Genomic DNA, 23200 nt, shown 5'->3' with positions numbered 1-23200 from the left:
ATAATTTACTATTATTCTTTATAAAGATAAATTGCCTGACATCATAGAAATAATTTAATTGGTCCTCATTACTTACCTGAAGTATAGTGTCAACAGACCCAGAAATTCAACAAAAATCATAAACCCTTCAGAAAAAAGCTTTTTTTTTTTTTTTTTTTGCTGTACGCAGGCCTCTCACTGTTGTGGCCTCTCCCGTTGCAGAACACAGGCTCTGGACGCGCAGGCTCAGTGGCCATGGCTCACGGGCCCAGCTGCTCCGCGGCATGTGGGATCCTCCCGGACCGGGGCACGAACCCGTGTCACCTGCATCGGCAGGCGGACTCTTAACCACTGTGCCACCAGGGAAGCCCCAGAAAGAAGCTTTTGAGGTACAAAACTCTATTTCATAAAAGACATATCCTTCATTCAGAAATTGAATGCTTTTATTTTAAAACTCAAAAATATCCACTGAAACTCTCACTGGAAGCATAAAATAAAAACATATTTTTGACACTCAATAAACATGTTTAAAAATCAGGTACAAGAAGTGGTGAATTTTAAGGAAGGAACAAAACACCTTAATATTCCCTGGATATTACTTCTAGTCTTTTTGTCTAAGATCAAGTTTAGTATCTGTTCTTATCAGTTTAATATTCCCTGAATATATCAGTAAAAAAAAAAAATGTTCCCTGTCACATCTTAAGTCACTACGAATCATTTTAAATGAGAATTTATAAATGGTTAAATTCCATTTAAATGAAAAAATTAACAAAGAATATTATTATTGATCTTGAAAAATTAAAAGAATATTATTTGTGGCACTGTTGATCTTCTTTAAATATAAGTATATATAAGATAAATACTTAGATTGAAGCTATCAGTCAGGTGCTCTAGAAATATCCTTTTTAATTTTGTCTACTTAGCATGCCTGTCTTTTTTAGAAATAGCATCTCATTTCATCTGTGTACTGCTTCTTTTTTCACTCTAAACTTATTCATCAACTTGTCATACAATTTCTCACCAACAACATTGAATATTAGAAGGTAATAGTGCAATATCTTTCAACATCCAAAATAATATGATTTTTCTACATGAAATCCTATACCAACCCAACAATCAACCAAATGTAACCACTTCTCCCCATATCTCCCAATTCCCTACCATCCTTTCTCATTCACACTACTGAGATCTCTTCCTAACTCTTCTACCTTTCACCGTTATAGTTCCTGCCCAGATTGTCCTTCACAAAGGAGTCAGAGTGGGGTTTTTTTTCAGAGTGATATTTTTGAAATACAAATCCAAACATGGCCACCCCCTGCTGTATGTAATCTGATGGCTTCTCATTGTACTTAGAATAAAGAGAAAATTTCCTACCTGCCCTCTATGCTCTGCAATGGTTTGGCGCCAACCTGTCTCCTTTAATCTCAGTCTTTCCCTCCCTTCCTCTCTGCCACAGGTGTGTTGCCCTCACACCCTTAACCTTAACAAGCTTTTTCATGCTCCAAGACTTTTATACTATATTATTCAGGGAGCAAACTCTTCAGTTCCTTCTTCTAGTAGTAAATTCATACTTATCCTTCAGTTTCAGCTCAATAATCCCTTTCTCAAAAAAGGCTTCCTCCATCTTATGTATTAGGTAACTCCTCCCCCATCAGACAGCCTAATGGTATTGAGCACCTCATATGTGAGGCTCTTAAACACAGCTGCAATTTTATATTTTTTGTGTAACTAGTTGGGTATTTTTTGATACAATATAATAAGTGCCATGAGAATAAAGGCCTTGTCAATTGTCCTATTTCCGATACATAGCAGAATATCTAAATAGACATTTTTCCAAAGAAGACATACAAATGGCCAACAGGTACATGAATAGGTGCTCAACAGCACTAATGATTAGGGAAACACAAATCAAAATCACAATAAAATATCACCTCTCAACTGTTCGAATGGCTATCATTAAAAAGTCTGGAGATAACAAACGTTAGTGAGGATAGGGAAAAAAGAGAACCTTTGTGCACTGTTGGTGGGAATGTAAATTGGTGCTGCCATGATTGAAAACATTATGGAGGCCCCTCAAGAAGTTAAAAATAGAACCATATGATCTAGCAACTCCACTTCTGGGTATACATACCAAGGAAATGAAGACAGGGTCTCAAAAAGTTATCTGCACTCCCATGTTCATTGCAGCATTATTCTCAATAGCTAAGACATGGAAACAACCTAAGTGTCTGTCAACAAATGAATGGATGAAGATGTGGTGTGTGTATATATATATATATATATATATATATATATATATATACACACACACACACACATAACCACATATAATATATAACGGAATATTACTCAGCCATGAGAAAGAAGGACATCTTGACCTTTGCAGCTACATGGATGGACCTTGAGGACCTTCATTACGGCAAATGAAATTAGTCAGACAGAGAAAGACAAATACTGTATGATTCACTTACACGTGGAATCACAAAAGCCAAACTCGTAGAAACAGGGACTAGAGTGGTGGTTACCAGGGATTGGAGGGTGGGGGAAAAAGAGACATTTTGGTCAAAGAGTACAAACTTCTAGCTAAAAGATGAATAAGTTCTGGTTATTTAACATACAGCATACGGATTATTGTTAATAATACTGTATTATATACTGGAAAGTTGCTAAGAGAGTAGACCTTATGGGGTCAGGTCTAGAAGTAGCATATATCATTTCCACCCACATTATAGCGACCCGAACGTAGGCACATCATCTCACCCAACTTCAAGAAAGTCTGGGAATATCTCTGTACCCAAACAAGAAGTAAACTTGATTATCTAGGCACGTAGCATAATTTCTACAGCTTAAGATAAACAATTTTTCATTTTGGTGTGTGTTTCTGTAAGGGGCTTTTTGTGGCTTTAAATCGTACACTCTAGTTAAAATACACTTTACAGTAAGCAGTCTTCTAGAGGATCAGAATGACTTACTGATAGGAATGTAATAATTTTTCAATGCTATATGGGCTATTCTGTTTTAATACTTTATCTCTAAAGAGATACTATTTATTTTTTCTGCAAATTTACACAATAGAATTAGAGAAAAAGCACATCAGATTTGAAACAGGTCCACTTCCCCTAGGCTATACAGGAAATACCCCAGGAGGAAGTAAACCCTTTTGAAACACTACATGGAACACACTTTTTAATTGTGTTGAACAGTACTATTTACATTTTTTAAACAAATTGAAAAAAGCTTTATCTATGCACCCAGATACAGGTTACATTGATTGATCAACCACTACCCTTCTTTTCGAAAGTAGATAAATCACAAATCATAAAATGGTTAATCAAACAATGATTTTCAATTTGGGTGGGTACTATTTACTATTTAGTATGTCCTAATTACTTCGTCCAAGTACTATTTTTGGTAGAAGTTTATATGCTAAAGGCAGTTTCTTATACCTTGTATATAAACCAAACAAAATGGAGAAGTCACCTTTTATGCTGAAAATTCTATTTGGAGATTTTATATACTGATAACACAGTTACTCTAATTATAAGAACACTATTTTCTAGAATTCAGCATAAGCTTCCAAGAGGCCTAAAGTATTCAGATCTTTGTCCCAACTCTCAACTTCCTTTGTCTGTAGGCTCACTAGAATGCCTAACTCTGAAGAATTACTTCAGCAACACCCACAGAATAATTTATGAAGTTACCATTCCTTTTGGGCCTCGTGTCTAACCAGTAAAATGATCTTCCTAGTTCTTTTTCCTCTAGGCCATTTCCTAAGGTGGCAGAATAGCTCTATTATTGTTTTATTGTAGCTATTTAAAAAAAAATCTAGGCCCTCAGGATGTCATTCAAACTTTTGTTCCCAAGTACTTTAGATGAAATCAAATATCATGAAATATTTACAATTTGTACTCAAGCTATGAAAGGACACTTTGGGAGGGGAACAGGGATATAAAGACTGGAGATAAGAGAGCATAGCATGGTAACCACTTCTGAAAAGTTTATGCTCTGCTTGGTAGAAATTATCTGTATAGGTTAGATACTCGTTTTTGGCAGTTTCTGTTTCATGTCATGCTCTTTTTCAGGAGCTGATTGCCAATGGCTGAGTGGAAGATTCCTGGTGCCCGTAGGCATTTCTGTTGTTGTTTCTGTTTGGAGGACAATTTAGGAAAAGAGAGTTGATAACAAACAGGGCAAGGCTTGTTGAATTGGAGCTGATACACATTATGTTTGTGGCTCCCTATGGAAATGCTTAGTTGAGATAATCTTTATGAGGGAGAAAAAGAGAATAGTACATTTATGCCATCCTCATGAAATAAGAATATGGTGAGCTCACTACTGCATTGTCAGATTACAGAAGAGTCCAAATATAAATAATCGCAACCAAAAAAACAGAAAAAAGTACTTAGACATCATTGAGCAAGGCATATAATTTTTTTAAATGATGAGGAGTTAGAGGTCACGCCTATACGCATTCAGGAGATTTGGACAAATACTTAATGTATGCGCGAAAGAGCCCTGTATAGGTATATGTAGACTGATCCTATTCCCACCCTGGCTACTAATTTTATTTTGATGTCTCTGAATGCTCATTATTTTATGGTTGATCAAACTAAGTTCCCATCAAGTTCCAAAACAAGGATTCTGTGAAAGTTTTATTTCAGCTCTTTATAGATCAGGATTATACAGTAGAAATGTGACGTGGGCTACAAATCCAAACCGCATATGTGATTAAACTCATTAGTAGCCACAGTAAAGAAAGTGAAAAGAAACAGGTGAAAAGGATTTTATTAATATAGTTTCTTTCCCTTAATAGATTCAAAATGTTATTATTTCAACATATAATCAATATTTTAAAGTATCAATATGATACTTCACACCCCTTTTTTTAGTATTAAGTCTTTAAAACTCTGTATGTTTTAGAGAGCACGTCTCGATTCAGACTAGCCACACTTCAAGAGCTCCATAACCACCCGTGGCTATTGGCTGTCATTTTAGACAGCACAACTGTATAATACCTTGATAGTTTTGAAAAGAAAAAAATATCGTTTATTATTGCAGAGCCATATGAATGGGTCAAGAATATCAAATCTGGTGCTTTCATTTACACAGGTTTCCAAGTTCTCACAATTTCATCAATGGCATTTTAATATGTTTCAAGAATACACATTATATTTTATAACTGGCCATTGCTTTTTCTTTTACTAGGAATATTTTCTGCAATACCCTGGCATTTTATAGATGTGCAGCACAATTTCCCAACGCTGTTATCTCTTCTTTTAAGAATACCAACACTTCCAACACGAGGCTTAGATGGACTAAATATTTTAATGAGATAACTTGTCTCACAAGATGTGTATATTGATAGAAAAATAACAAAAAATATAATCTAATGAAACTACTATTTAAAATCATGTTCCTGGAAGAAAACACTAGACTAGGTATTATTTCTCTTACAACTGATATTTACCAAGAAGAAGAGGAGGAGTAAAACTGGGAGGAAGATAAAAAGGAAGAGCAGGGCTTCCCCGGTGGCGCAGTGGTTGAGAGTCCGCCTGCCGATGCTAGGGGACACATGTTCGTGCCCTGGTCTGGGAGGATCCCACATGCCGCGGAGCAGCTGGGCCCCTGAGCCATGGCCGCTGAACCTGCACGTTCGGAGCCTGTGCTCCGCAACGGGAGAGGCCACAACAGTGAGAGGCCCATGTACCGCAGGAAAAAAAAAAAAAAAAAAAAAACAGGAAGAGCAGGAAGAGGAAGAGGATGCGGGCAAAGAAGAAGGAGGAGGAGGGACAGAATGACAACAATGTTCAACAGCAACAAGGAGGAGGGAGAAGAGGTAGAGAGGGACAGGAGGAGGAAGGGAAAGAACATCACCAAAGGCACATACGCCTTTGACTAGGAATGAGTTTGACATCTTCACCGACAGAAAGTTGTGTCTGAAGGCACCCTACTCCTTTCATTCAACACCTTGGGGAAGGCATGGCTCTTGCTGAGAGCAATTGCCGACAAAAAGAACAGGTAGCTGGAGCTAGAAAAGACTTTGAGATCCATACAACACTGAGAAATTCCCTCTGCTGCACCCTGACAGATGCTATCTGCTTAAATACTTCCAATAAGCAAGAACTGACTACCTCTGAGGCAGCACATTTTATTTGTAGACTATGGCATTCGTTGGAAAGTTCCCTCGTGAGGCCATGGTCGATCATTCCTGGGCTCATTGGGCTGGGCTGTCCTCTAGGGACAACATAAATCTGTCCATCTACCTTATAGGAGAATCTTGAAAATATTTTAAAATGTTTTTCTTGCTACCAGAATCATTTTATTTATTTATTTCTTCCTTCTCATAAAACGTAATTTTAGCCCCCTTGCCAAGTTAATCTTTGTACCTTAAATGTGCACTTGGTGAATTCTGGTTTTAAATGTTTTACTTAGAGCTAAATATTCTAGATACAGTCAGTGATAAATTTATTTGATCATAATTTTTCATGATCTGGGAATTATAAATCTATTAAAGTAGCCTAAGAATAGGCTTACTATTTTATTAACCACATCATAAATTCAGTTCATTCCTGAGAGATAGTCATTGAAAAGTTACCATGTATTGGACTAAGTGCTGTGTTTACAAAATAAATAAAACACAGTCTCTTCTTCAAGTAGCTTCTGATCCAATGGGACAGAGAGCAGCTACTATAGACACATGGGTGGTGTAGGTACAGAGGAAGAAGGTGCAGCCTAGTCTGGAAAAACATTGAACATATATTAACTGAGCAGTTAAAATCATCGTACTTTTTCATCTATAATGTCACCAAGCCAGATTGCTCTGGTACACAGTAAAACTTGTACAAAGTATTCACATGACTCTACATGAAGAAATTTATATTTATTCTAGTGAAAATTCATCCTTTTTCATTCATTTCCAACATAGTTTGGAGTGTGAATTTTGTAAGACATCTTTTCGGATTTTTCTTTATCTGCAAAGTGGGTACCATGTGTTTCACTCAAGTCATCGATACAATTCTCAAAAAGTACTGGGAGAGGCACACTGCTAGTACCCCTTCTTTAGGCAGAAACCGAATCGCGAATTACCACTTATTAAACCAGCTGTTCACACATCTGAATCTACATCATGGGTTTCTCATCCAGTTCTTACTTTATCATCTTATTCACAAGGATGGAAAAGAATGCTGTCTCCATATATTTCTGGAAGTAATATAGTACTCACGCCATTCCTCTGTGCACCAAGCAGTCATATGTAAAGTAGACTTGGATTTGGTTTGCCCTCTGTCTTCTTAATGAATATATGCTCCATTCTGAAGAAGGACTGGCAGAAACAGTGTTGGCTGCCTATGAAGCCCTAAGGCTTAACTCGTAGAGGTGACAGCCCTCTGCTGTCTTCTCTATATAATTAGAAAGGCAGAAAGAAGATTTTAATATAATATATAATAGACATATAATACAATCAAATTATATATTTATTTGTATTTATTTTAATTTTTATATATAGCATTATATTATCAAGCATTAATATAATAATTCACCTCAGCCTCCAGTGACTCCCAGCTGTGGGAACAATATCCATGTCCAAAAGAAAAAAAAAATGTTGTTTTCACGTCTAAAACAAGGGATTAGGAGGTATTTTCCTATCAAAAACTGTTATATAATGGTCAAATATATTCAGAATGGCTCAACTAACACAATATTTTAGAAACATGATAGGTTAAAAGACTTTTCAGACCTGGTCAGGGAGTTTCACTACAATTTATAGCATTATTTCAAAGAGAAAATGGGTTCTAAAATCCCAATAATGGATTTTTCAAAATAACTCTTTAAAACACAATCCAATTACAGGATTAAATTGCCTGGAGTGTAGTTTCAGTTTCAAAAATTCCAAATGCATATGTGGGTGTGTATTATGAATACTAGTTTGCTTTATATAAATTTCTGTAAAACACAGAAATGAATGAACTTTGTACCTTTATCAGTGCACATAAATGTGTGTAAAGATAAACACAATTACAATTTTAAAAGATTATTATTTTAACCAAAACTACACATCTGAATTTATTTTCAGTCTGATCCATAATATAAAATAAACTTTGATTATTTAGAGATTATCATCGATAAAAGATAATTTTCATTACACATTGGGGTATCATTACCACTACTTTCAAAAGTTCAGATTTACAAAAATAATTTCATGTCCTCCAGACATTTTAAAGATTTCCTAAGGAGTAAACTAGAGATAAATTTTAGGGCCACTTACAGCTAATGAATTCTATTAAAACCATCCAAGTTAGCACTAATTTAAACTATCTCTAGATGAGGTAAGGGATATTTTTCTGTCACATTCAAAATATAACTAGGTAGTTCTAACATTTTAATAACCCTCAAGATACTGAGTAGAAGTATCATAAATGTATAGATTTTTTATTCTTTTGAGGAAATTTCCATAAGCAACATTAAAAAAAAAGTTGTGCTTCTTTCTACAATTATCAATAACACTGTTTACTGAATATTTCTGTATGCCTGACCCTGTATAATACTATTTTTACTAATATTGTCCTAATACTAATCCTGTACTAATACTGTCCATACTATTTTTTTAATTTAATCTTTAGAACAAAACTATAGGTAAGTATCATTAGTCTCATTTTACAGATGAGAAATTGTGGCTCAGGGCACCATTTTCTAAGATCTCCTAACTAGAAGGAATAGAGTGAAGATCTGATCCTGATTCTCCTTGACTCCAAAGCCTTTGCACTTAACCACTATGATATACTACCTTTTAAAAATAACATTGGTGAGAGAGGAAGAATTTCATTATGATGGTTATGATAATTATTTGATTGTTACTCTGACATGGAGCTGCATTATTAGAAAGGGTGTTTGTCACTTCTTTAGCACTAAGGCACTTAGAATTTGATTGCTGGGGTCAAGAGGCATTTCACAGATAGAAGTTATAATCATTTAATGATTGAATCCATAGAGGACAATTATTTTGATCACTTCCCTTAGCCAATGACAGTTGTTCTTTTGCTCAGTTATTTCTATTTTTCTAAGCCCTCTGACAGGAACTTGCCCATCACTAATTCCCATTAGGAGCACTAGTGGCATTGAAGGTTTTCAAGACGTTTCAAGTCTCCCAGATTCTATGCATGACATATGGTTTCGGTAGGGAACTACTGATTGCATGGTGAAGCCTGTTATTTCTTCCACTTTTGACGGCTTTGCTCACAGCGTGCTGGCAGCTGAGCTGCGAATAGGATTTTAAGGTTCAGCATGAGATCCAGGAGCCCTGAAACAACAACAGTAATAAAAGTGGGCTCTGGTTTTGTGCTGGAGGCAAGCTCTGCTTTCTGTATTCAGAACTTTTTGAAAGGGAGGACTGGAAGTCAACGAGACAGGAAATGAAAATGTTACCCAGACCCCAGCTTCTATAAGGAAAAACTCTTGCTCCTTTAAAACTGGAATTTTTTCTAGGTACTGATGTAAGCAAACTACAACACAGCTTTATTTCCTTTTCTGTGATGTGAAATGCCACAATCCCAGCCAAAGTTTTAAGAAATGCCATGACACACATAAAAACGGTCAGTTATGTTGCTGAAATAATCCAGGCCCATGTTTCTCTCCAAAAACACTCTGCTATATTTTACATGAGAAATGACTACAAATGTATGTGTCAGAAGTCCTCCCCAGTGTGAACCCTGGGTCTTGTGACATCAATGGATTAACACTTGTATCCTTCAGTTCTAATTGGAATAAAGTCAATGTCTGCCTGAAAAAAAAAAAAAAAAGATTTCAAGAAAACCAGTGTGCTTTTAACAGCAAAGGCCAAATTCTTTATTGTTACATGAACATGAGAAGGTTCACGTGGGTCTCTGTTTATGTTGGCTACGTGAAATGACCTTACTCATTTGTTTAAGGTATAACACTGACTCTTAGAAACAACCCCAAACAATCAAAAGCAGTACATTCTTGATGACTGGGCCTACAGCTAAGGTAGAAACAATTTCTGATTCCTAAATATGTGTGATATAACAGAGGAGGAGAGTAGGGCTGGGCTACTAGCATCTTCATTAGCAATAAGTAGTAATGATCCAAGAGGTAGATGACCAAGTGAAAAGACCTGAAGTCACAGGACATGAGGTCACACTATGTCTTTGCTACTTACAAGTTGTTTGACATGAGATAGGCTTCTTAAATTTTCTGAAATATAGTTTCCTCATTCATCACTTAGGGCTTAAAATTATCTATGTCATCTTGGAAAATAACTCTCCATGGGTCTCTCATATTTCTGTATATCTTTTGAGCAAAGGCAGTGGCAACATGTGTTCTGGATTACCTTTTCAGTAATGTTTGTATAGCAAATAGCATTGGAAGTTAAAAAAAATCCTGTCTTTCTCTGGGGAAGAGGGAAGATTTGTTTGCTGTCCAGGATAATAAAGATAATGTCTCTCACTGGGGCCAGTGTTGGACAGTTTTGCCCCCAGCTTTCTTACCAAAGTTTGGTTTTTTTCTGAAACTTGCGGTTCTCCTGTAATGCAACTCACTGTGTGTGAAGATGTCACCTGGCCCTCATTGCATGGTCCTGTAGGAACTGGGGCTCAAGAAACTGGCACAAGTCATATTAATCTGGCAACTGCTATTGTTTGACAATTACACTGAATTTTGTCTCTGAGCCAGGAACTATGGCCAGTATCCATGAAACTATGGAAGATTAACTTGTTAGCTTGTAAGTGGAGTGAAATCTCAGAACCTTCATAGTTCTTGACATTCATAAAGTTTCTGTGAACAATTAAAAATGAAACTGTTTGGAAAGATTTAAAGAAGTGTCTTACAAAATAGAAAGTATTCAATTAATCTTGGTTATCATTATCGCTATCAATATTATGATAACAGTGATTTTTATTTTGAATACATTGTTATTACAAGAAACAAATGAAATAACACACATGCACATTTAATCTCTTTAGAAACTTTCTAGAAAAATAGATTGAGTTGTATGTTTATATCAAGAAACATTGAACATCTTTGATACAAGTTACCATATAAAGGCAATGTAAGCAATTTGCAGCCTACAGAATGAAAAAATAATTTGCAATCTATCTATCTGATAAGGAGTTAATATTCAAAATATATAAGTCATACAACCCAATAGCAAAAAAAAAAATCTGATTTAAAACTGAGCAGAGGACTTGAATAGACATTTTTCCAAAGAAGACATACAAATAGCCAATAGGTATATGAAAAGGTCTTCAACATCTAAAAACGTAATAATCAAAAAAAATGCCAATCAAAACCAAAATGAGATGTGACTTCATATCTGTTAGTATGACTATTATCAATAAGACAGTAACTAACAAGTGTTGGTAAAGTTACGGAGAAAAGGGAACACTTTTGCACTGTTGGTGAAAATGTAAACTCTGCAACCACTATGGAAAACAATATTTTTCAAAATATTTTTGAAAAGAACTACCATATGATCCAGCAATCCCACTTCTGGATATATATCTGAAAGAAATGAAATCAGTATCTAGAAGAGACGTCTGCATCCTCATGTTCATTCTAACATTATTCGCAATAAACAAGATATGGAAACAATCTAAGTGTCCACTAATGGATGAATTAATAAAGAAAATGTGTTTGTGTGCATGTGCCTGTGTGTGAAATGGAATATTATTCATCCATACAAAAGAAGGAAATCCTGCCATCTGTGACAACATGGATGAACTATGAAGCCATTATGATAAGTAAAATAAGTCAGACAGAAAAACACTGTATGAGCCCATTTATATGTGGAATCTAAAAAAGCCAAACTTGTAGAAATAGAGAGTAGAATGGTGGTTGTCATGGAGTTAGCAGGTGAGGGAAATGGGGAGATGTTGGGCAAAGGATACAAACTTCCAGCCATAAGATGGATAAGTTCTGAGGATCTAATGTATAGCATAGTGACTAATGTATAGCATGGTGACTATATATGTGTATTTATATACATATATATCAAAAAAGCATTTAAAAATTCTCTGCCCTCAAAGATCCAAGAGTCTAGTTTGAGAAACAAGACCTAAACCTATGAAAAATGATGTAATAATATAAAATTTGACCTACAATAAAGAAGAGAGTGGATATCATAAAGTGATTTGTCATTAATTTGCCAAATAAGTGATATACATAATGTTTTGGAATTTAGACAAAAGACAAATCTGAATGCTTGCTATTCCCAAAGTCTCTCTTTATGGTAGATATTTCCTTACATTAGGCAATTTGTTGATGACCATAATCTCAGTATCTTGGACATGGATGTTTAAAAACCTATGGTACTTTTATCAAAGTCCTACAGGTCCTAGACAGTACCCCAAATTACTGTCTTCTTGATTGTGATATATGAACTCAATCAAATCTTCTCTCTGGAGGAGTTTTATTGTGATATTACAGAGAGAGTCAGTATATCAAAGTGTAATTCAAAATAGAAAAGATACATAAATAGAGAAATAAGTAGAAATAATGATTCAGAAAATCCAGAAATCAGAGGCAAGTCAAGAAGAGGGGGGACCTTCAAGATGGCAGAGGAGTAAGACATGGAGATCACCTTCCTCCCTACAAATACATCAGAAATGCATCTACATGTGGAACAACTCCTACCGAACACCTACTGAATGCTGGAAGAAGACCTCAGACTTCCCAAAAGGCAAGAAACTCCCCACGTACCTGGGTTACGCAAAAGAAAAAACAGAGAAAAAAGAATAGGGACGGGACCTGCATCTCTGGGAAGGAGCTGGTGACGGAGGAAAACATTCCACACACTAGGAAGCCCCTTCACTGGTGGAAATGGGGGGGTGGGGTGGGAGGGGGTGAAGCTTCAAAGTCACGGAGGAGAGTGCAGCAACAGAGGTGTGGAAGGCAAAGCGGAGAGATTCCTGCACAGAGGATCAGTGCCGGCCGGCACTCAACAGCCCTAGAGGCTTGTCTGCTCACCTGCCAGGATGGGCGGGGGCTGGGAGCTGAGGCTTGGGATTCGGAGGTCAGACCCCAGGGAGAGGACTGGGGTTGGCGGCGTGAACACAGCCTGAAGGGGGCTAGTGCACCACAGCTACCCGGGAGGGAGTCCAGTCAGTCTGGAACTGTCTAAGAGGCAAGAGACCACTGTTTCGGGGTGCACAAGGAGACAGGATTCAGAGCACCACCTAAACGAGCTCCAGAGACGGGTGCAATCCGCAGCTATCAGAGCAGACACCAGAGATGAGCATGAGACGCTAAGGCTGCTGCTGCAGCCACCAAGAAGCCTGTGTGCGAGCACAGGTCGCTATCCACACCTCCCCTCCCAGGATCCTGTGCAGCCCCCCACTGCCAGGGTCCCGTGATCCAGGGACAGTTTCCCTGGGAGAACACACGGCGTGCCTCAGGCTGTTGCAACGTCACATTGGCCGCTGCCACCGCGGGCTCGCACCGCATCCGTACCCCTCCCTTCCCCTGGCATGAGTGAGCCAGAGTCCATGAATCAGCTGTTCCTTTAACCTCCTCCAGTCTGGGCAGGGAACAGATGCCCTCAGGTGACCTACACACAGAGGCCAAAATTTAACTTTGGGGCCACCTCCAAAACTGAACACCAGGAGCTGTGCGAATGAAAAAGAGAAAGGGAAATTTCTCCCAGCAGCCTCAGGAGCAGCAGATTAAATCTCCACAGTCAACTTGATGTACCCTGCATCTCTGGAATACCTAAATACACAACGAATCACCCCACAATTGAGGCAGCGGACTTTGTGAGAAACTGTAGAGTTGGGGTTTGCTTTCTGCATCTAATTTGTTTCTGGTTTTATGTTTATCTTAGTGTAGTATTTAGAGCTTATGAACATTGGTAGATATGTATATTGATTTGGTTTCGCTCTTCCTTTTTTAAAAAAAATATGTATTTTTACTTTTTCTCTTTCTGTGAGTGTGTATGTGTACGCTTCTTTGTGTGATTGTCTCTATAGCTTTGCTTTTACCAGTTGTCCTATGGTTCTGTCTGTCCTTTTTTTTTTTTTTAATAGTTTTTAGCGCTTGTTGTCATTGGTGGATTGCTTTTCTGGTTTGGTTGCACTCTTCTTTCTTACTTTTCTGTTTTTTTATTACTTTTTTATTTTTAATAATAATTTTTTTATTTTTTATTTTAATAACTTTATTTTATTTTTTTCTTCCTTCCTTTTTTCTCCCTTTTCTTCTGAGGCATGTGGCTGACAGGGTCTTGGTACTCTGGCTGGGTGTCAGGCCTGAGCCTCCGAGGCGGGAGAGCTGAGTTCAGGACATTGGTCCACCAGAGACCTCCCAGCCCCATATAATATCAAACAGCAAAAGCTATCCCAGAGACCTCCATCTCAACACTAAGACCCAACTACAGTCAACAACCAGCAAGCTACAGTGCTGGAAAACCTATGCGAAACAACTAGCAAAACAGGAACACAAAACCGCCCATTAGCAGACAGACTGCCTAAAATCATAATAAGTTCACAGATACCCCAAAACACACCACTGGACTCGGTCCTGCCGACCAGAAAGACAAGATCCAGCCTCATCCATCAGAACACAGGCACCAGTCCCCTCCACCAGGAAGCCTACACAACTCACGGAACAAACCTTACCCACTGCAGGCACACACCAAAAATAACAGGAACTACGAACCTGCAGCCTGCAAAATGGAGACCCCCAAACACAGTAAGTTAAGCAAAATGAGAAGACAGGGAAATAGACAGCAGATGAAGGAGCAAGGTAAAAACCCACCAGACTAAACAATTGAAGAGGAAATAGGCAGTCTACCTGAAAAACAATTCAGAGTAATGATAGTAAAGAGGATCCAAAATCTTGGAAATAGAATGGAGAAAATACAAAAAATGTTTAACAATGAGCTGGAGGAACTAAAGAACAAACAAACAATGATGAACAACACAATAAATGAAATAAAAAATTCTCTAGAAGGAATCAATAGCAGAATAACTGAGGCAGAAGAACGGATGAGAGATCTGGAAGATAAAATAGGGGTAATAACCAATGAAGAGCAAAATAAAGAAAAAAGAATGAAAAGAATTGAGAACAGTCTCAGAGACCCCTGGGACAACATTAAACACACCAACGTTTGAATTGCAGGGGTCCCAAAACAAGAAGAGAAAAAAAATGGACTGAGAAGATATTTGAAGAGATTACAGTTGAGAACTTTCTTAATATGGGAAAGGAAATAGTAAAGTTCAGTAAGCACAGAGAGTCCCATACAGGATAAATCCAAGGAGAAACACACCAAGACACATATCAATCAAACTACCAAAAATTAAATACAAAGAAAAAATATTAAAAGCAGCAAAGGAAAAGCAACAAATAACATACAAGGGAATTCCCATAAGGTTAACAGCTGATCTGTCAGCAAAAACTCTACAAGGCAGAAGGGAGTGGCAGGACATATTTAAAGTGAAGAATGGGAACAACCTACAACCAAGATTAATCTACCCAGCAAGGATCTCATTCAGATACGACCGAGAAATTAAAACATTTACAGACAAGCAAAAGTTAAGAGAATTCAGCACCACCAAACGAGATTTACAAAAAGTGCTAAAGGAACTTCTCTAGGCAGGAAACACAAGAGAAGGTAAAGACCTACAAAAACAAACCCAAAACAATTAGGAAAATGGTAATAGGAACATACATACTGATAACTACCTTAAATGTAAATGGATTAAATGCACCAAACAAAAGACATAGACTGGCTGAATGGTTACAAAAACAAGACCCATATACATGCTGCCTACAAGAGATCCACTTCAGACCTAGGGATACATACAGACTGAAAGTGAGGGGATAGAAAAAGATATTCCATGCAAATGGAAATAAAAAGAAAGCTGGAGTAGCAATTCACATATCAGACAAAATAGACTTTAAAATAAAGACTATTACAAGAGACAAAGGACACTACATAATGATCAAGAGATCAATCCAAGAAGAAGATATAACAATTGTAAATATTTATGGACCCAACATACGAGCACTTCAATACAGAAGGCAAATGCTAACAGACATAAAAGGGGATATCACCAGTAACACAACAATAGTAGGGGACTTTAAGACCCCACTTCCACCAATGGACAGATCATCCAAAATGAAAATAAATAAGGAAACACAAGCTTTAAATGATACATTAAACAAGATGGACTTAATTGATATTTATAGGACATTCCATCCAAAAAAAACAGAATACACTTTCTTCTCAAGTGCTCATGGAACATTCTCCAGGATAGATGATATCTTGGGTCACAAATCAAGCCTTGGAAATTTAAGAAAATTGAAATCTTATCAAGTATCTTTTCCAACCACAACACTATGAGACTAGATATCAATTACAGGAAAAAAACTTTTAAAAATACAAACATTACAGTACTTAATAACCAAGAGGTAACTGAAGAAATCAAAGAAGAAATAAAAAAATACCTAGAAACAAATGACAATGAAAACACGATGGCCCAAAACCAATGGGATGCAGCAAAAGCAGCTCTAAAAGGGAAGTTTATAGCAATAGCATCCTACCTCAAGAAACAAGAAACAGCTCAAATAAACAACCTAACCTTACAACCTAAAGCAGTTAGAGAAAGAAGAACAAAAAAACCCCAAAGTTGGCAGAAGGAAAGAAATCATAAAGATCAGATCAGAAATAAGTGAAAAAGAAAGGAAGAAAATGATAGCAAAGATCAATAAAACTAAAAGCTGGTTCTTTGAGAAGATAAACAAAACTGATAAACCATTAGCCAGATTCATCAAGTAAAAAAAGGGACAAGACTCAAATCAACAGAATTAGAAATGAAAAAGGAGAAGTAACAACTGACACTGCAGATATACAAAGGATCATGAGAGATTACTACAAGCAACTCTATGACGATAAAATGGACAACCTGGAAGAAATGGACAAATTCTTAGAAAAGTACGTTTCAAGACTGAACCAGGAAGAAATAGAAAACATAAACAGACCAATCACAAGCACTGAAATTGAAACTGTGATTAAAAATCTTCCAACAAACAAAAGCCCAGGACTAGATGGCTTCACAGGTGAATTCTATCAAACATTTAGAGAAGAGCTGACACCTATCCTTCTCAAACTCTTCCAAAATATAGCAAAGGGAGGAACACTCCCGAACTAATTCTACGAGGACACCATCACCCTGATACCAAAACTAGACAAAGATGTCACAAAAAAAGAAACTACAGGCCCAAATCACTGAAGAACATAGATGCAAAAATCCTCAACAAAATACTAGCAAACAGAATCCAAGAGTATATTAAAAGAATCATACACCATGATCAAGTGGGTTTTATCCTAGGAGTGCAAGGATTCTTCAATATAGGCAAATCAATCAATGTGAAAATCCAAATGAAAAAATTGAAGGATAAAAACCATATGATCATCTCAATAGATGGAGAAAAAGCTTTTGACAAAATTCAACACATATTTATGAAAAAAACCCTCCAGAAAATGGGCATAGAGGGAACTTACCTCAACATAATAAAGGTCATATATGACAAACCCACAGCCAACATCATTCTCAATGGTGAAAAACTGAAACCATTTCCACTAAGGTCAGGAACAAGACAAGGTTGCCCACTCTCACCATTATTATTCAACATAGTTTTGGAAGTTACAGCCACAGCAATCAGACACAAAAAATAAATAAAAGGAATAAAAATCAGAAAAGAAGAAGTAAAGGTGTCACTCTTTGCAGATGACATGATACTATACATAGAGGAACCTAAGGATGCTACCAGAAAGCTACTAGAGCTAATCAATGAATTTGATAAAGTAGCAGGATACCAAATTAATGCACAGAAATCTCCTGCATTCCTATACACTAGTGATGAAAAATCTGAAAGAGAAATTAAGGAAACACTCCCATTTACCACTGCAACAAAAAGGATAAAATACCTAGGAATAAACCTGCCTAAAGAGACAAAAGACCTGTATGAAGAAAACTATGACACTGATGAAAGAAATTAAAGATGATACAAACAGATGGAGAGATATACCATATTCTTGGATTGGAAGAATCAACATTGTGAAAATGACTATACTACCCAAAGCAATTTACAGATTCAATGCAATCCTTATCAAACTATCAGTGGCATTTTTCACAGAACTAGAACAAAAAATTTCACAATTTGTATGGAAACACAGAAGACCCTGAATAGCCAAAGCAATCTTGAGAAAGAAAAACGGAGCTGGAGGAATCAGGCTCCTTGATTTCAGACTATACTAGAAAGTTACAGTCATCAAGACAGTATGGTACTGGCACAAAAACAGAAATATAGATCAATGAATAGGATAGAAAGCCCAGAGATAAACCCATGCACATACAGTCACCTTATCTTTGATAAAGGAGGCAAGAATATACAATGGAGAAAAGACAGACTCTTCAATAAGTGCTGCTGGGAAAACTGGACAGCTACATGTAAAAGGATGAAATTAGAACACTCCATAATACCATACACAAAAATAAACTCAAAATGGATTAAAGAACTAAATATAACGCCAAACACTATAAAACTGTTAGAGGAAAACATTGGCAGAACACTCTATGACATAAATCACAGCAGGATCCTTTTTGACCCACCTCCTAGAGAAATGGAAGTAAAAACAAAAATAAACAATGGGACTTAATGAAACTTAAAAGCTTTTGTACAGCAAAGGAAAACATAAAGAAGATGAAAAGACAACCCTCAGAATGGGAGAAAATATTTGTAAATGAAGCAACTGACAAAGGATTAATCTCCCAAAAATACAAGTGGCTCATGCAGCTCAATATCAAAAAAACAAACAACCCAATCCAAAAATTGACAGAAGACCTAAGTAGACACTTCTGCAAAGAAGATATAGAGATTGCCAACAAACACATGAAAGGATGCTTAACATCACTAATCATTAGAGAAATGCAAGTCAAAACTACAATGAGGTATCACCTCCCACTGGTCAGAATGGCCATCATCAATATATCTACAAGCAATAAATGCTGAACAGGGTGTGTAGAAAAGGGAACCCTCTTGCACTGTTGGTGGGGATGTAAATTGATACAGCCACTATGGAGAACAGTATGGAGGTTCCCTATAAAACTAAAAATAGAACTACCATATGACCCAGCGATCCCACTACTGGGCATATACCCTGAGAAAACCATAATTCAAAAAGAGTCATGTACCACAATGTTCACTGCAGCTCTATTTACAATAGCCAGGACATGGAAGCAACCTAAGTGTCCATTGACAGATGAATGGATAAAGAAGATGTGGTACATATATACAATGGAATATTACTCAGCCATATAAAGAAACGAAATTGAGTTATTTGTAGTGAGGTGGATAGACCTAGAGTCTGTCATACAGAGTGAAGTAAGTCAGAAAGAAAAAAACAAATACCGTATGCTATCATATATATATATATGGAATCTAAAAAAAAAATGGTTCTGAAGAACCTAGGTACAGGACAGGAATAAAGATGCAGACGTAGAAAATGGACTTGAGGACACAGGGAGGGGGAAGGGTAAGCTGGGTGAAGTGAGGGAGTGGCATAGACATATACACACTGCCCAATGTAAAACAGATAGCTAGTGGGAAGCAGCTGCATGCCACAGAGAGATCAGCTCAGTGCTTTGTGTCTACCTAGAGGGGTGGGATAGGGAGGGTGGGAGGGAGACGCAAGACGGGGGAGATATGTGGATATATGTATATGTGTAGCTGATTCACTTTTTTATACAGCAGTAACTAACACACCATTGTAAAGCAATTATATTCCAATAAACATGTTAAAAAAAAAAAAGAGTCAAGAAGAAATGGAGGCAAGACAATGGTAGTACATTAAATCAGGACACCCCTTTCTCAGGACACAAATCAACAACATTGCTGCTTTGTTATCTGAGATCTTTCCAGGCTGAGTTGCTGCCATTATATCCGGAAATTATCAGTTATCAATGAGCTCTTGTTCTGAATCTGTTGGGATTTCTTTGTGCCTCCAATACCTGTCATTTCGCTCTTATAAAGTCGTCATTAATGAAAGTGGTCTGAATTACCAGCCTGTAGCAATCTGAAAAACTCTAACACGTGGGTTCTGGGAATAGCAAAGCCCTTAAAAAGACTTCCCATGCAGGACATAAGCCCCAAATAAGCAAAAAGATGCCCAGAGGACAGTGAGGAGACTCATTTGTCTGGAGCAGAGCTTCAGAAGAGATACAACTCTGTACCAAGGTAATGAAGAGCCTTAAGAGCAAGGTTAATGATTCCAAATATTATTCAATTTCTAATTAAGAATATGAGATATGTTCTACTTTTTATGCAGAAAAGAAGAAAAGATCAAAGTTTTTCAATAGGAGTCATGAGGGCACTAACTTCGTGCAGATCCATGAGTGAAAGTGATGATGCTGACAAGCTACTCCAAACCCTGAAAAGCAGGGGTGTAGCCCAGGTTCACTCCACACTAAAAGCAGTGTCTTCTTTCCCTTCTCCTAAGTTTTATATCTATTTGTGTCTTCCTGCCTCTGCATATTCTCACTCATACATGCTCCCCTTTCCCTCCCACCCTCAAATGTAGGAATGAAGGCACTTTCAATTTAAGTTCCCTAGTGTTCATTTATATAACGCTAACAATTTTATATTTCTTTCTTTTAAACTCATTTATATTGAGTTGCTTTTTAATTTTATGTGTCCTAGATCAAAGCTTCTGCTATATAAGTTTCTGTGGCTCCCACAGGCTTACCTGAGCACTCTAATTCTTAAAAGGAACCTCCATACTTCTGTCATTGCTTTGCTTTAATATAATTTTCCCATCTATCTTGGCTGCTAATCTATAAACTGTTTTAGGTTAAAATTGTTTTTTAATCATCTCTATTTTCTCAGAAACTGGCACAGTGCCTGCCATGTTAAAGGTACTAAATAATTGTTGAATAAATGAAGCAAATCCTTCACCTCTAGTTTAGCGTAAAATTTAAGATATTCACATGCAGAAATCTATAAGAGGCTATGTCATTTGCCAGAATCAATAATCATCATCATTTTTGTTTCTGTCACATTAAATGAGATTGCACTGGCTAGTATTGTTCCTTCTTGATTTATATCTTCCCACACGTCATTGTCTCATAGCAGCTGGAGCAGTACAAGAGATTTATGTCTTTTCCAAAGGCATAAAAATTAATCTGATTTTTAATTATTTTTCCCAATAGTATATAAGCTTCAATTTAGTTTCTACTTAGGATTAATATTGATTTAAGTTACTTTAGTAGTTTCACCTTTTTTAAAAAGAAGCCATGTCACAGCCAACCTCATAAAATTATGGCTTAGTGTTCATTAATATTAATCACAGGCATTAAATTTGATTTTCTCTTTGGGGTTTAGGAAGGTATAGGTTTAAGCAGAGGAAACAAGTCCGTCTTCCCTGAATTAAATTGAGATCACTACCTTGTGGTCAGAATGGCCCACATTCAATCGCGATGTACTTTCTATTCTATTCCTAACAAAAAATTCTATGGGTGCTCAATCTTACTGTTTACCATGGAGTATAGTTGGATGCCTTATGCAAATCTTTGGAAGGGCTAGAATGGTTTTAGTACAAGAATAAGGACACCTTGCTATCTTTTTATATGGAAAACCAGCCTGACGCTCATTGTTCAACTGGGCAGTAGAAGATGCAGAAGACTTCAATCTTCCATAAGGTGAACAAGGCAATTCCTGGGGACACAAATGGCAAACGTGTAGCATTCATGCCACCAATCCTCTGTTCTGCATCTATGACCAACAAGCTCTTCTTTCCTGCATCTGGACTTAGTTCAAAACCCTCCACAAACAATAACTCCAGGCACTATGACTAGTCACCAGAATTTTAACAAGTACATAAACCTCTTTACATACCTGCCCAACAGCATAATATGTGCAAAATCTCACTCAACAAAGATTAAAACTCTTCCACTTTAACTCTAGGCTATAGGACATTATCACTGGATGTGACCATGTCTCTGATTTGCTCATGCAGTGGTGTATCATCGTAATCACTTACCTTATTTCCTTGATCTCAATATATATGTGTTCAGACTTTAATGTTTCTGAAATTGAGGTTTGTACGTATAACATGATAGTGTTTGTTGTGTATGATTATATTGTATTCTGCTTTTGTTTTGTTTGATTTGATGTGATTTCACTTGAAAATGTGTTATTATGTTGATGATCATTTATATAATAGAATAGTATCAAATTTGTGAGTTTTCAATCCTTTTTAGGGTAGATAATTTGTTGTGCTATTTCATCAGAAGTATACATTTTGAAATACATAATGTCAGATATTAACTCACAAGAAAATAAGCTTTATTATAATTAACCAATCAGATTTCAGGAGCATCGTGATGATTTCCAATTTTGTTTGCCTCTGACAGGCATTATAACTTAGCAACTAAACCAAAGTAGAAATTGATGTGGCATAACTCTGTAAACGTAGGTCAATTGCAAAGTCACAGAGCACATAGTTTAACACATAATGAACTATAATATTATCTCTAGCATAAACATAACTAATAATAAGAGGGTATGTGACAAAAGTAGAACATATGAAGTAGGTTTTACGAAATAATAGAAGTAAGTAACTTCGGAAGAATACAACTTGTCTTTTTTACATTTGCCTAAGGCCTTGCTAGCAGGAGAGGTACCTATGTTTGGGGAATATATAGACCTTTTCTGCTTTTATCAATAGGTGTATAGAAATATATACATAAATACATATATATACATATATGTGTCACTTTGCTGAATAAAATATGTATTTTTTATAGTATTCTAAACAAAGACTATAAGTTAAATCTCTTGTCCACATAATTATTGTTTAAGTTGAAGTGATAGAAAAGTTAAGTTTATTCTTTCCCACAGAGAAGTTTACAATCAAATCAGACTGGAATATTTATAGAAAGGGAGAAATCCATATAGCTATAGTACATCCTCTGGCTACTAAGAATAAATTAGATAATGCATTTGAAAAAATAGAGGGGAAGTATGCAGGCTAGACTAGATATCCTGTAAAATCCTCCTACAACAAAGCACTGAGAAACTCTAAATAAAACATTACAAAATATTATTGCAAATGCATATTTGTACTCACAAAACAGAAACTCCATAAGCACCAAAAATATAAAGTGTAAAGCACACTGATAAATAGGCTTTCAAGTCACAGTGACCAAGGAGTGCTTGT

The 23200-nt window shown here is 36.6% G+C and overlaps 1 pseudogene; it reads left to right on the top strand.

Moving 5' to 3' along the window:
- Positions 1-573: 573 nt before the first annotated feature.
- On the top strand, positions 574-680 carry LOC132437436 (U2 spliceosomal RNA; annotated as a pseudogene).
- Positions 681-23200: the final 22520 nt, after the last annotated feature.

The sequence above is a fragment of the Delphinus delphis genome, chromosome 14 (assembly GCF_949987515.2).
Source record: "Delphinus delphis chromosome 14, mDelDel1.2, whole genome shotgun sequence".
NCBI classification, from domain to species: Eukaryota; Metazoa; Chordata; class Mammalia; order Artiodactyla; family Delphinidae; genus Delphinus; species Delphinus delphis.
This window is presented reverse-complemented; position numbering and strand designations above follow the sequence as displayed.